Source organism: Delphinus delphis, chromosome 21 (genome assembly GCF_949987515.2).
Source record: "Delphinus delphis chromosome 21, mDelDel1.2, whole genome shotgun sequence".
Lineage (NCBI taxonomy): Eukaryota > Metazoa > Chordata > Mammalia > Artiodactyla > Delphinidae > Delphinus > Delphinus delphis.
The window spans coordinates 24,933,762-24,947,041 of record NC_082703.1 but is presented as its reverse complement, the minus strand read 5'-3'; the positions used below and the strand labels follow the sequence as shown (position 1 = coordinate 24,947,041).

Sequence of the window (13,280 nt, the reverse complement as noted above, 5' to 3'; positions counted from 1 at the left end):
CTGGAGAGCTTTATTCCCTTCTTGCCTCTAGTTTATCTAAAGTTTTCTCCAGCCCAGAAACTGATTTATGTCCTCACACTTGTAGGAGAGGAAATCAGACCTTTAACGTTTTTGGCCAACACAGAGCTCGCCTTTCGAAAGGTTTGGATCCTTTCCTCCCAGGCCCGGGCAGCTCATCAGCCCCTTAGGGATAGTCAGTTGTGGAGGAGTTCCAGCTCAGAGAAAAATGCACACTTTGAAAAATCCACCCTGTGTCTGCTGATTGGAGCATTTAGACCACTGACATTTAAAGGCATTATTGGTAAGTACATACCTATTGCTATTTTTATTCTTTGTTTCCCACTTTTTGTAGTTCTTCTGTTTCTTGTTTCTCATGTTGTGGTTTGATTTTTCTTCAGTAGTATGCTTGGTTTCCTTTCTTTTTGATTTTTGTGTATCTGTGGTAGGTTTTTGATTTGTGGTTACTATGGGGCTTATATGTTGACCCATAATTATATGTACTTGCTTTAAACTGATAGTCATTTAAGTTCAGACATGTCCTAAAATATTTTTTTTTACTCCCCTCGTACACTGTGTATATTTGATGTTATAGTTTACATCTTCACATTCATCACTTTTTTGTTAGTTGTAGTTATAATTGCTTTTACAATCTTGTTTTGTGTTTCAGTCTACATACTGGTTTCAGTGATCTTAAATCCTTAGTATATATTTGCCTTTCCTATTGGGCTTTTCCCTTTCCTACAGATTCCTGCTACTTCTCCGTTTCAAAAAGACCCTTCAACACTTCTAGAATAGTTTTAGTATTTCTGAATTCTTTTGGTTTTTGACTGCCTGAGAAATTCTTCATCCTTCTGTCTCATATGATGATCTTACTGGGTGCAGTATCTGAGGTGGCAGGGTTTTCCCTTTGAGAACTCTGTATATATGCTGCCCCCTTTAGGCCTGCAAACTTTCCACAGGGGAATCAGCTGATAGCGTTATGGGGATTCCCTTGTATATAACTCTGTTTTCCTGTTGTTGCCTTTAGAATCCTCTATAACTTTTTCTGTTTTAATCGTGGTATGTCTCAGTGTGAGTCTCTTTGTGTTCATGTTGTTTGGGACCCTCTATGCTTCCTGTACTTGGGTATCTGTTTCCTTTTTTAGGTTTGGGAAGTTTTCAGCCATAATTTCTTCAAAATACATTTGATCCCCTTCCTTCTCCTTGTGGAGAATCCCTATTATGGAAATGCTGACACAATTTTATATTATCCCATAGAGCCTGTATGTTGCTTTCCTTTTTTCATGCGTCTTTCTGTCTGCTGTTCTGATTGGGTGATTTCTATTCTCTCTCTCAGTTCACTTATGTGTTGTTCTGTGTCATTCAGTCTGCTATTCATTGCTTCTAGAGCGCTTTTTAATCTCAGATTTAATTACCTGTTTTTTTAAAATTATCTATTTTTGATTAGGCTGTCTTTATAGCTTCTAGTTCCTTATTAAAATAATCTGTGCTTAGATCAATTCTTAATTCAGTTAGCATTTTTAATTCATTGTCTGGTAGACTCATTACCTTTGTTTCATTATTTTTTCAGGGCTTTGCTCTCTTTCAGTTGAGAGTAGGTCCCCTGTGTTGTCATTTTTCTTAAATTTCTGTGTCTATGAATTTAGGTGAAACAGTTACCTGCTGTGATCTCGAAGGGAGTGGATGGCTCTGTTCCTTGAAGTGTGTTTTTCCTTCTTTCTGCATTGGGGCCGTTGCTCCGAAGGAGGGGATTGCTGGAGCAAGTGGGGCTCGTGTGCTCACAGAGGTCTGTGCTGGTGTCTGCCCTTCCGCTGGATGCAGCCCAGTGTCGCGTCTTTTCCCTGTTGTGGCTGTCTGAGACCTAGTGCAAGGCTGTGGCGTGGAGTGGGTGGGTGAGCAGATTAGCTCAGCTGGGAGTGGGGGATCGTGGTGTGCTGTAGGGGTTCCAGCAGCCCCACTGTTGTTAGAGGGTCTGGGCTGCCTGCGTGGTGCACCGACAGTGGCTGCCACCACCCCATCTGGACCTCACCCCGGGCCCCTAGGCAACCCCTGTGGCCCTCGATGAGTCTCCTCCCAGGGCCTGGCTGCCCTAGAAACACTGCTGAGGTGTGGCATGGAGTGCATGGTGTGTCTCCTCACTCGGACTGGGGAGCCTGGCAGGCTGGGAGCCACTAGGTCAGACCTCTCTCCAGCCTGTCCAGTGGCAAGCCAGCACCTATGCACTCCTCATGAACGGAGCCTAGGCTTCTCCAGCCTTCATACCTGTCGCAGCAGTTCTCCAACCAGCCAAGGGAGACTTGTGTCCACTACGCAGGGCCCCAGGCCTGGGAGGCCCAGTCTGGCTTGCCTGGCTCACTCCCAAGGGCAAGTGTCCACCCACACAATCTCCCTCTTCTTAGTACCCTCCCAGGGGCGGGGGTCCCGAACCAACGCTTTTCTTCCTGTCCTCGCTGGTTACGTATCTTCCTGCAGCCTTGGTTGTACAGCAGCTCTGCCAGTTTCCGTGTAGTTCCCCTGAGAACTGCTCCACGTGTAGATGCATTTGACATCTGTGGGAGGGGGTGAGCTCCACGCCCTCCGCTGCCACCTTGTTCTCCCTCCTCTGGGGGTCTTGACGGTGCTGTGACTCGGCCCCTCCTACCCAGCTTGTGCTTCCTTCTTTATCACTTGCAGATCTTTTCTGGTAGGTTCGAGTCTTTGTCAACAATAGATTCTTCGCACACTGTAATTCTGGTTTGCCCTTGAGAGCAGGCGAGCTCAGGGTCTCCCCTCTGCCATCTTGGGAATTCTCTCTGCTGCGTGTAACTTTTGACTCCCCTAAACTCAACTACTATACTATTGACCAGAAGCCTTACCAATAATGTAGTCAATTAACATATTTTCTATGTGTGTATACACTGCATTGTTACAGAGAAGTAAGCTAGAGAAAATGTTAACATCATAAGGAATACTTATAATACTGCATTTATCGATGATGTACGTTTACAAGATGAGTCATCTGTCAGTATTATGATATAAAACACTGCAGAGGTTATTACTAACACTAGACATCAAAAACAATGTGAAAATTCATTTTTATTTATAGGAATAATGGTTCAGGCATTGATAATGAAGCAACAGCAATATGATGTATGTAGTGTGGACAGGGAGTGTCACCTGCCATTCCAGTAAACAAAGAATACTGGGCATGATCAAGCCATCAGCTGCTGCAGCTGCCCTGACGGCATGCCCCGCGGGGATTCAGGAAACATTCTGTGCTCGGGTACCAGCCCTAGATCGTTTAAGTGCACATCTAAAGAATAATTTCAGTGAGGCCAGATTCTTCATCTTCCCATACATACAGAAGCACTAAAATTACTAACCTGAACTGCCTGGGGCTTTGGTGTGTGTGACAAGCAGTAACCTTTGACTAAATTCTTGTCTTCCAGCAAAAACTCGCTGCATCTTGGCACCTCCCTTACCTCCTGAGAGGCTGTCTCCTGGGCTTAAAACTTTAACTTGCAGCTTTTGGGTTGTATGTTTTCCTTCAGTCAGCGGCTTTGGTGACCGGAAGGGAACTTGGAGCAGGCTTCTCCTCTGCCTGAGCCCTGCAGGGACTGGCGGACTGGCCAGCAGAGGCCTCTTGTGCCCAGCCGTCTCCTTGGTGAGCCCCCCGGTCTCAGATCTCCTGTTACTGGCTGATCCTATTGTATTCGGTGGTGGATAAATCCCTCACTGGAGGAGGAGGTTTTCCTTGAATTTAATTTCAAGAAGAAGAACCTGGGTTATCCCAGTTGAGAGATGTTGGGGAGATTTTACTCAGTTGATTGGTTGGACTGGGAAATTAGGTGGGAGACTGACATGTCATTTTTCCTTTATTTGGCTACTTTAACAGATTATTGGAATAAAAATGAAGATGTCCCTTCTTTGGAGCTGAAAGCCCTTATGAGCCATCTCCTTCCTGACAGCACTGGCTTTCTCAGGCAACTGGGAAACTTGTGGGAGTGGTGGAGGTAAGTCCTCATACTGGGCTGCCATCTGTAGAGGGAAACCCACTCATCTCAGCTGGGGACACATATAAGAGCCGGCCACTCGGTGCTGCAAGCACCCACTGTGGTCTTAGGCTACAGAAAGTAGGACCTGTAAGAGCGCTGCAATGGCTCTGGGCTAAAATCCCGAGGAATCAGGCTCACAGCCAGCACGCTGGCCCACCATGGGATCATCAGTAATGATTCTTATCTCAACACATCCACCTTGGAATGGGAAACAAAGCTTTTAAAACAAAAAGGACAGATTGCTAGCCTCCAACTAACACCCAGGCCAGGTTCAGGTACAATATGTATGGAATTTATACCTGCAAATACTTACTTGATTGGAGAAACCACACTAAAGGAGATCACAACCTCAAACGGCCACATTTGGGTTCTTCTGACATTCCAGAATTTTCCTGTGTATGCAGCTAGCGAAAGCAGTCCACAAGATCAGACAGATGGAAGGGAATGCTTATGGATATTAGAAGCTTCTAAAGACGAAATGATAAGCTTCTGCAGGAAATCAACCAAAACTTACTTTATCAACATTTCTGAAAGCTGCCAGTATTAACCCTGCCTCTCCTCTGCTCCCCCTCATTTCCTCTTTTATCTGAACCCCCTGACCCAGATGCTGTTCCCTTCTCTCTTCCATCACCTCTGCCCCTTGCTGCTTCCTCTCCCCCCAGCAAAGGAGGACATTAAATCAGAAGTACTTCTATCCCCCTTTAAGGAAAACCTTTCACAGGAAGAGGGGAACTGTCCTCTGTGCTTACATACACACCCTGGACTCGAGCAAAACTTAGGGCTTTAGCTAAGGGGTTTCCTGACCCTAGTCAAGGCCCATTGGGATATGCAGGGAATATGAGTTAGCCATCCAAGCCCGTGAGTCTGGGTTTGCAGATATGTATCCCGTAATATAGCTATTCCTTTCTGAAAGTAAAGCAAGGCAACGGATAGAGAAAGTAGAATGGAAACAGCCCTTAACAAACAAACTTCGATTTTCGAGTTGAATGCAAGGAATTGGCTCATAAATTACTCATTTATCCCAGAGTTTTTCCCAAAAGCCATAGCCTAGACAAAAATTCAGCAGTGCAAACAAAAACAGGATAAAATCCTAGATCATGGTGTGAGAACTTTTAAACAACATTCTGGCATAACATCTGAATGTTCTCTAACCACCACAATGAGCCTTTGCTTACGTCCATTTCGGAAGGTATAAATGAGGAATTGGCTACTGTAATTAAAAACACAACTTCGGTTGGTCAGTGTTACATACAAATGCCCTTACCACGCTGGCTGATAGCTTTTCAAAACCATCAGAGAGGATACATCTATAAAAATCGTGAACCTTCGGGACTTCCCTGATGACACCGCAGTTAAGAATCCACCTGCCAACGCAAGGGATACAGGTTCAAGCCCTGGTCCAGGAAGATCCCACGTGCTGCGGAGCAACTACTGAGCCTGCGCTCTAGAGCCTGCAAGCCACAACTACTGAGCCCGCATGCCACAACTACTGAAGCCCATGCTCTGCAACGAGAAGCCTGCACACTGCAACTAGAGAAAGCCCACGCACTGACGCGCTGCAATGAAGACCCAACGCAGCTAAAGATAAATTTATGAAAAAAAATCGTGAGCCTTCAACTGTGCCAATTAAGTAAGCAAGGTCAGGCTACAGTTAACAAACCCCCGTTCAATCCTCGACTGACAGAGGAACCTAGCATTTTCTTTTACTGTGTTTAAAAAAAAAGAAGGAACTGTAGAAAAATGAAAGATTTCAAGAACAGACTAGATTTCAGATCAGAATACCGAGTTAAACAAGAATAGGGCTCCTCTGAGGGAACAGTGGCAGTCTTTCTTCTGTAACACCCTGGCAGAAGTAGAGAGACAAGACAGAGAGAAACAAAGCCCTAATAGATACAGAGACCACCTTTTCAGTTTTAAACCAAAACCAGAGGCTCCCTCCCATGAAGTAATACTTCAGTGTAGATGGTAGGGATTTCTACTGCACCTCTTAAGGCTCTTAAACCATTATCTTTAGCATTTTACTTAGGAGAACTTAAAGGAAGGCACTCATCTTTTCTAGTAGAAAGCACCCCTATTCACCTGACAGGAAGAGATTGATTAGAAACTTATGAAGCCCATATTTCCTTACTCCTAAGGGGGAGATGTTTTTAGAGCTGATTTCCTTCATCATACAATGTTTGTGAGCCATGGTCAAGGTGATGCTGACGAAGACTTGCTAGGCTTAGTACCTGAAGAGTTACTGACATATGGAAATAACATTCCACACCGCCTGTTAAAACGACCCAAGACGAGAAGAACCGCGTCCCCATATGGAGGCAGGAAGCCACGGAGGGAATAACACCTGACACCAGCTTACATTGAGAAAGACTTCACGCCTTGCACCGGGCCTTGTGACACACTCATTCTGCCTGTTAGCAAACCTAATGGCGGCGAGGGCTGGAGGATCGTGTAGGGTTTGAGCTCTAGCAGTGCCGTCATTACTCCTTGCCAACCCCCATGCCTTTCTGTCCTGTGTTCCTAAGAACAGTGACTTCTTTTCTGTGGCCTCCACAGTGCACTGTTTGGCATCCCTGTGCATCCTGGTGGCCAGCACCCTTTGCCTTTACTTGGGATGAACGGCAGCATACACGGACTGTAACGTGGCGGGGCTATACTCACCTTCCCCAGGTATTAAAAACGTACCTAGATGATCTAGCTTTTCCTCATAAATCAGTTTTGATACAATGTGCAGGTGATTTGCTGTTGTGTTCGAATTCTTTGATAAATAGGAAGACAGCCTGTACTTCAAGACTAGCTCAAAGGGACAAAGTGAGGAAAAATTACAATTTTGTAAGGCTAATGTGAAATATTTAGAACAAATGACATCTAAAGGACCTTTAATTGACGGTGAAATACATTTTGGCTTTCCCTGCCCCTAGGACAAAAGGGCATTTGAGGGATTTCTAGATCCTGCAGGCTATTGCAGGAACTGGATTACAGAGTTTTTATTTTAGTGGCCCAACCATTATGTAACTTGTTTAAACAAGGCCAAGCCGAACCTCTGGGAAATAAAACATTCTGAAGCCAGGGAGACACTAAAAAGAACCCAGCTTTTTATGATTTACCTTTTTCTCTTTGTACATGAAAACAAAGGTGCCACACGGAGTATTAACCCAGCAACACGGCGGTACTACCCACCAATAGGTCATACAGCCAGCAGCTAGCTGCAGTAGACAAGGGCTTCCCCCGCCCTTGTCCCGGGGCTGTCTCAGCAACAGCTGTGCTGCATCATGAGTCACTCTCACCATCTTTGTCCCCCATGCCACGGAAGCTTTACTAAACTCTCATCACACACGTTATTCAGGGCGATTAACTTCTCATGAGATTGTCTTGCTCTCACCATATCTCTCCCCACAGGTGTGACTAACTTAATCCAGCCACCTTGCTCCCAGAAGACTCAGACGTTATCTTTTCTATCCCAGGACTGATTTTCAAGAAAGCCCAATGGATAATCCTGACTTTGTTACTCATGGGTGGTGCGTATCTGCGAGGACCTCATGGGAGGTGCCAGGCTGGCTATGCCATTGTTCCTCCAGTGTCTGCCCTAGAAAACGGTCCCTTGTCTCATGTCTCTTCTGTCCAACAGGCTGAACTAATAGCACTGAGAGCCTGCCCGCTGGCAAAAGGAAAGCCCGCTAATACCTACACAGACGGCCGCCATGCTTCTGGGGGGGACCACGACTTGGGTATGCGTTGGCAACAGGATTTCTAACATCCCGAGGACAGTCTGTTAAAAATGGATGCCATTCTGCTGCCAGGTGCACTTGCCATTAAGGTATCATTCAAAGGCTGACACTGCTGAAGCAAAAGGAAACTCTTTAGCTGATCACGTTGCCAAGACTGAGGCTCTGCAAAACAAAAACAAGCAACTAACCACTGCCTTTCCTTTTCAGCCTCCCAGCAACCTTACTGACATGGTCAAGTTTCAAGGAATGGCACCAGAAAACAGACACCTGGACACACAAGGGAGGCAGCCTGAACTCACACAAAGCTGTGGATACACCCAGACGGGAGGCCTATCCTTCCCTTTGAAGCTCAATATCCTATTTTGCAATATGTTCACGAGTTAACACATTGGAACCCAGGTAGGACGGTATTATGGGGTAAAAAACTGCCGAAAGACTTTTGTGAGAGCTTGGGAATTATTCAAGATGTACCACTTGTCCAAAATATAAGCCAGGGAAGCCGTTACATAGTTCTCAAGGGAATTTGCCACGACCTGCAGGTCCCGTTGCGACTTGGCAGACTGATTTTATACGTGCCCCCCTCAAGGTTATCGGTATGTTCTTGTTTTGATTTGTATGTTTTCACACTGGGTTGAGGCATCCCATGCTGAAGGGCCACAGCCCGATGTGTAGGACATTTTATTTTACCAAGAGTGATGCCCATTTGGGGAGTCCCCTCAGAACCACATAGTGACAGGGGAACTCATTTTACTGGACAAATCGTTAAGATTTGGCCAATTAAGCAGCATTTCCATTGTGCTTATCACCACCAGCCCTCTGGGTTAGTAGAAAGAACAAATGGAACAATTAAAACCCAACTGGCTAAGATGATGAATGCTTATTCCTTACCTGGCCTGAGGCCCTTCCATTGGTTCTCCTCAACCTCAGATCCACCTGTTCTGGAAAACATTTGTTTCCTTTTGAGATTATCAGGGGGAGACCAGTGAGACTGGATGAGAGATTATATGAACCTATAGTAATGAAAAGGGATAGGTTACGTTATTGCAAGGGTTTAATTGAATTAACAGGACATTATAAGTGTTGATGCATAGGTTAAAGCATAACCATCACAGTAGCTTTCTTTAAATGATGGTCAGATGCCCTATGACCTACAACCAGGACACTCTATACTGGAAAAGGCATCATTTAAAGGACTCTCTCCAGCCTCGATGGAAAGTCCCTATCAGGTTCTTTTAAGTAGCTCATGCACAGCAAAATCGAAGGTAACTGACTCTTGGATTCGTATTTCCCACCTAAAGAGGCACCGTCTGGTCTATAGAGAGGACTGCTGACCTCAAACTCACCTTAAAGCGATGCTCTGATAGGAAAGAAACACCAACGCCAGGACGAGAAGACGACGACATCAGGAGACAGCTATCCCAAGATGCTGGACCTGACCGTATGATTATTTATAACATTTTCTTGATTTCCTGGACTTTATGCACATGAATCAAATGCTTTTCTGTCATGGGTACGATCCTGTGCAGATTTTAGAAGTCAATGCAATTGTTGGGTTTGTGGTCAGTTACCTACATCCACTACTTCTGGTTAGTGGGCTTCTCCTCTCCAAGGCTCTGATTGGATGGCCTGTAGAAAAGCTTAGAAAAAAGTAGTTCTGTCTGAGCTGCAACTGATGGGAACCCCTCACTTGGCCAGTCAAGCATTCTTGCTCTGACTTTGGCCATAAATGAGTTTTCCCTTAAAGTTACTCAAGCTCAGTCAGAGCAACAAGCTAAATTTCAGTCAAAAATGATAACTTCCTGACTATTAGGAGGGACCCCCCCTCAGTTATGGGATAGGTTTATATGGCTAATACCAGGCTGTGATCCCTTAAGGCGCCCCCCTATGTTGGGAACAATTAAATCACACTAAAGATATTCAGCCTAATAACACCAGAAAATTAGGCTGGGTGCCTTAATGAAACATGTCAGTGTATCATCATTTCCCTTAAAGATAGTAATTGACATGGAACAGACTGGGTCAGGTACCCAGGAGTAACTGGGTTGCACCTAATGGAACTCAGTGGTTTTGTGGCACCAATCTACATCCCTGGCTTCTTCCAGGATGGATGGGAAGAGGTACTTTAGGATTCCCTAGGGCTCAAGGCCACTTGTGTGCTAATTTAGAGATGACTCCAGCAAATTTACCAAGAGCTCTGTATTCCCCTGGTATGATCATGTAGCATCTATTTTTATGCTATTAGTAGGATTGGAAGATGTACCTCCCCATATCAAAGCCTTAACAGAATTCACCCAAAAGCCCCCTAAATGATTAATCATTGAGGCCACCTCTATGATGAGAAAAGTGGTATTACAGAATCACATGGCCCTTGATAGCCTTATAGCATCTCAAGGAGGCACCTGTGCTGTAATTCAAACCGAATGCTGTGTTTTCATACCAGACAAATCCTCTACTAGGATGCATTTAATGACCACGTGAAAAACCAGATTTCTGCCTTAAGTGATTCACTTCCTAGTCTTGGTGATGGTTGTAGGGAGCTGGTTTGGTTCTGGAACCTCATGGCTTAATTCCCTACTTATGACTTTATTAATGTTACTACCTGTCTGTTTTATAAGATCGTTGTCTCTTGTATTACCCACTGTGTAACCAGGCCTTTGACAAAATTAATGAGGGCTAAAATCTTGAGGCAATCAGTCACATATATGACTCTATATTGAATAACTGGAACGGTGCAACTCTAGATATGAGAAGAAACAAGGAAAAACACTTCCTAGACCATGACAGATTAGTTAAGACAGGTGATGCAGAGAATTTTAGTCAACAGGGCCTAATCCAAAAATACTACATTGGCCTTTATCAAGTCCTCATCGACCTACGAAATGAGAATTCCCAGCACCGTGGGACAAACTGGCCATGAATGGAGGGTAACAGGCCACATTCTGTGCTCTGGATACTGGCCTCAGTTAAGATGCATACCTGAAGGATATGCACACCTGAAGGATATTTTCACTGAGCCCAGACTCTTGCATCTTCTCACGCATAGAAAAGCACTAAAAGCATTAACCTGAGATGCCTGTTTTTGTGGTTAGCAGGAATCTTTGTTCAGCATTTCCTATTTTAAGCAAAAAACTCCTACGTACCCTGGCTCCTCCGTAGACTCTCAGGCCTGTCTGACAGGCTATATAGTCTTCAGTAAGGCCCCCAAAAAACTGAAGGTTGTGCGTTTTTTCTTCAGTCAGCGGTAGCCTGGTGCAGTTGACACGAGTGCTTCACAGTGGCGTAGCCTCTACGGTAATGAATGACTCGTTATGTTTATGGCTTATGTCAGTTGTATTCATAACACAGTATTGGAAACATTGCTACGTAAAAAGACATTTATCTGTGATAGGCTAATCCACTGTCTGTCCAACTACGAGAGAGGCAAAGATCTAAAACAGAGCACTAACACATTCTCAATTTTATATCAAATACCACTCACCTTATGCCTGTGTACGGATAGACTAGTACCTACATGTATTTCATGCATTCATGACATACCTGGCTCTTGTTTCAATATTTCTAGGCTGTGTGGTTTGTCTGAGTTTTTTTCAAATTGTTGCGAATCTCCAAAAAATTTTGAATATATTTATTGAATAAAATCCACCTTTAAGTGGACCCATGCAATTCAAGGTTCACCTGTATAATGGGCTGGAAGAGAGGAGAGCGTTTCTACAAACTGGCAAATGATTACGTGGGCTCTGTGCCACCTGTTTGACAGGTGAGAAAAGACATGGCTACCTGGCGAGCTCTCCCAGCCCATTGTTAGTGAACCAAACTGGGGTGCAAGGCCGGGTTGTGGTGAAGGCAAGTGCAGCGTTTGTAAGGCATCCAACCTGGGGCCAAACAAGGAGGACGAGCAGCTTGTGCTCAAAAGACCTGAACCCCCTGTGCCACCACCCCATCTTTGAGGGGAGGGTTTGTAAAGACAGTGTGCAGGAGAGGGGTGCAGGGTGTGTTGCCCTCAGTGTTCAGGATAGAAAGAAGATTCTCTAGTGAAGTAGTCACATATGAATTTGTATCAATTCCCTTCGGTTTCACTGTGCCTGAGCAACTTTAATTAGGAGTCTGGGATGAACATACCCACACTACGGTATATAAAATAAACAAGGACCTACTGTATAGCGCCCAGGGAACTATACTCAATATCTTGTAAGAGCCTATAAGGGAAAAGAATCTGAAAAGGAACAGATATATGTATACATAACTGAATCACTCTGCTATACACTTGAAACAACACTGTAAATATAGTTCAATAAAAATTAAATATCATTGATGCTTAATTAAAAAAATACCTCGTAAGAGTCCTTTCATCTAGGTTGGAGACAGTCCTTTCAATGATGCCTTTTCCAGTATGTATGATCTTTATCCAATGAGAGACTGCTGTGATGAGCTTCAGAAACAAACTTGAGTGTCCTTTAATAATTCAGTTAAACTTGACAATTAAGTAACATAGTTGGGATAGTTAAGGAGTTTGGGATTAACATGTATACACTACTATATATAAAATAGATAACCAACAAGGACCTACTGCATAGCACAGGGAACTCTGTTCAATATTATGTAACAACCTAAATGGGAAAAGAATTTAAACGAGAATACATACATGTATATGTATAACTGTATCACTCTGCTGTACACCTGAGACTAACAACCTTGTTCATCAACTATATACTCCAATATAAAATAAAAAATTATGTAACATAATGAGCTACCTGGGAGGTGAGTCTTAGTAAATAGACCTCAATTAACAAAACTAGAATTATGACATTTTATCAGGACCACCAGATTTTTCAGAATTCCATACAATTTCTAGAATATATTAATAACATTTACCCATACAGTATAACCTAAGGAGGCTTAACACTCATTTGAGAATGCTTCCCATGTAATTAAACATACCGAGCAATCTTAGTTTAATCTCTCTCAGATGCTTTGGGGTTCCGGGTTCCTTTTTTTTAACCTGTCACACCTTTTTTTCCATATTAGCTTGTCCCTTATTTTCTTTCCCATTTAGAAATAACCAGCTTTAGGACCAAATTACTTTTACCCTTAACAAAATGCATTTTCACTCCTCTTACCTTCTTTTAATGAAAACAAACATCCTACTCTTCTTATATACTGAAATGTTTCCCTTATTTTAGTAGCTTTACATATATTACAACTTTTAACCCTTAAAAACTGTAATCTCTGGCAAAAACAAAGAAGCAATTGTGATCATACCACCGTTTCCTGATTGGAAAACTTATGAATATATTCTACAACCTCCAGAAACATACATCTTCTCATAATTTCTTTCCTCAATGTGGTATAAGACATGTGTCCAAAAAACCCAAACCCAAACGTGTTTAGGTTTTCTCTCATAAGACAAAAGTGGGTAAACTTAGACTCATTTAGCAATTAATTTAGCAAAAGCCTAAAGTTTCAAATTGCCAAAATCTAGAGAGACTATTTTTAAGTAGATTTTCTAAAACATAGTTATTCC

At 43.5% G+C, this 13,280-nt stretch overlaps 2 long non-coding RNA genes across 2 annotated transcripts; one reads left to right on the top strand and one right to left on the bottom strand.

The window, feature by feature from the left end:
- Nucleotides 1-7,742: 7,742 nt before the first annotated feature.
- Nucleotides 7,743-9,168, top strand: LOC132417642 (uncharacterized). Its single transcript, XR_009517904.1, has 3 exons — nucleotides 7,743-7,848; nucleotides 7,967-8,158; nucleotides 9,058-9,168. It is a non-coding gene; the product is annotated as an uncharacterized lncRNA (long non-coding RNA).
- LOC132417641 (uncharacterized) lies at nucleotides 7,817-13,068 on the bottom strand. The gene is made up of 5 exons (XR_009517903.1): nucleotides 12,091-13,068; nucleotides 10,900-11,045; nucleotides 9,103-9,277; nucleotides 8,648-8,769; nucleotides 7,817-7,921 (listed from the first exon to the last, which is right to left on the bottom strand). It is a non-coding gene; the product is annotated as an uncharacterized lncRNA (long non-coding RNA).
- Nucleotides 13,069-13,280: the final 212 nt, after the last annotated feature.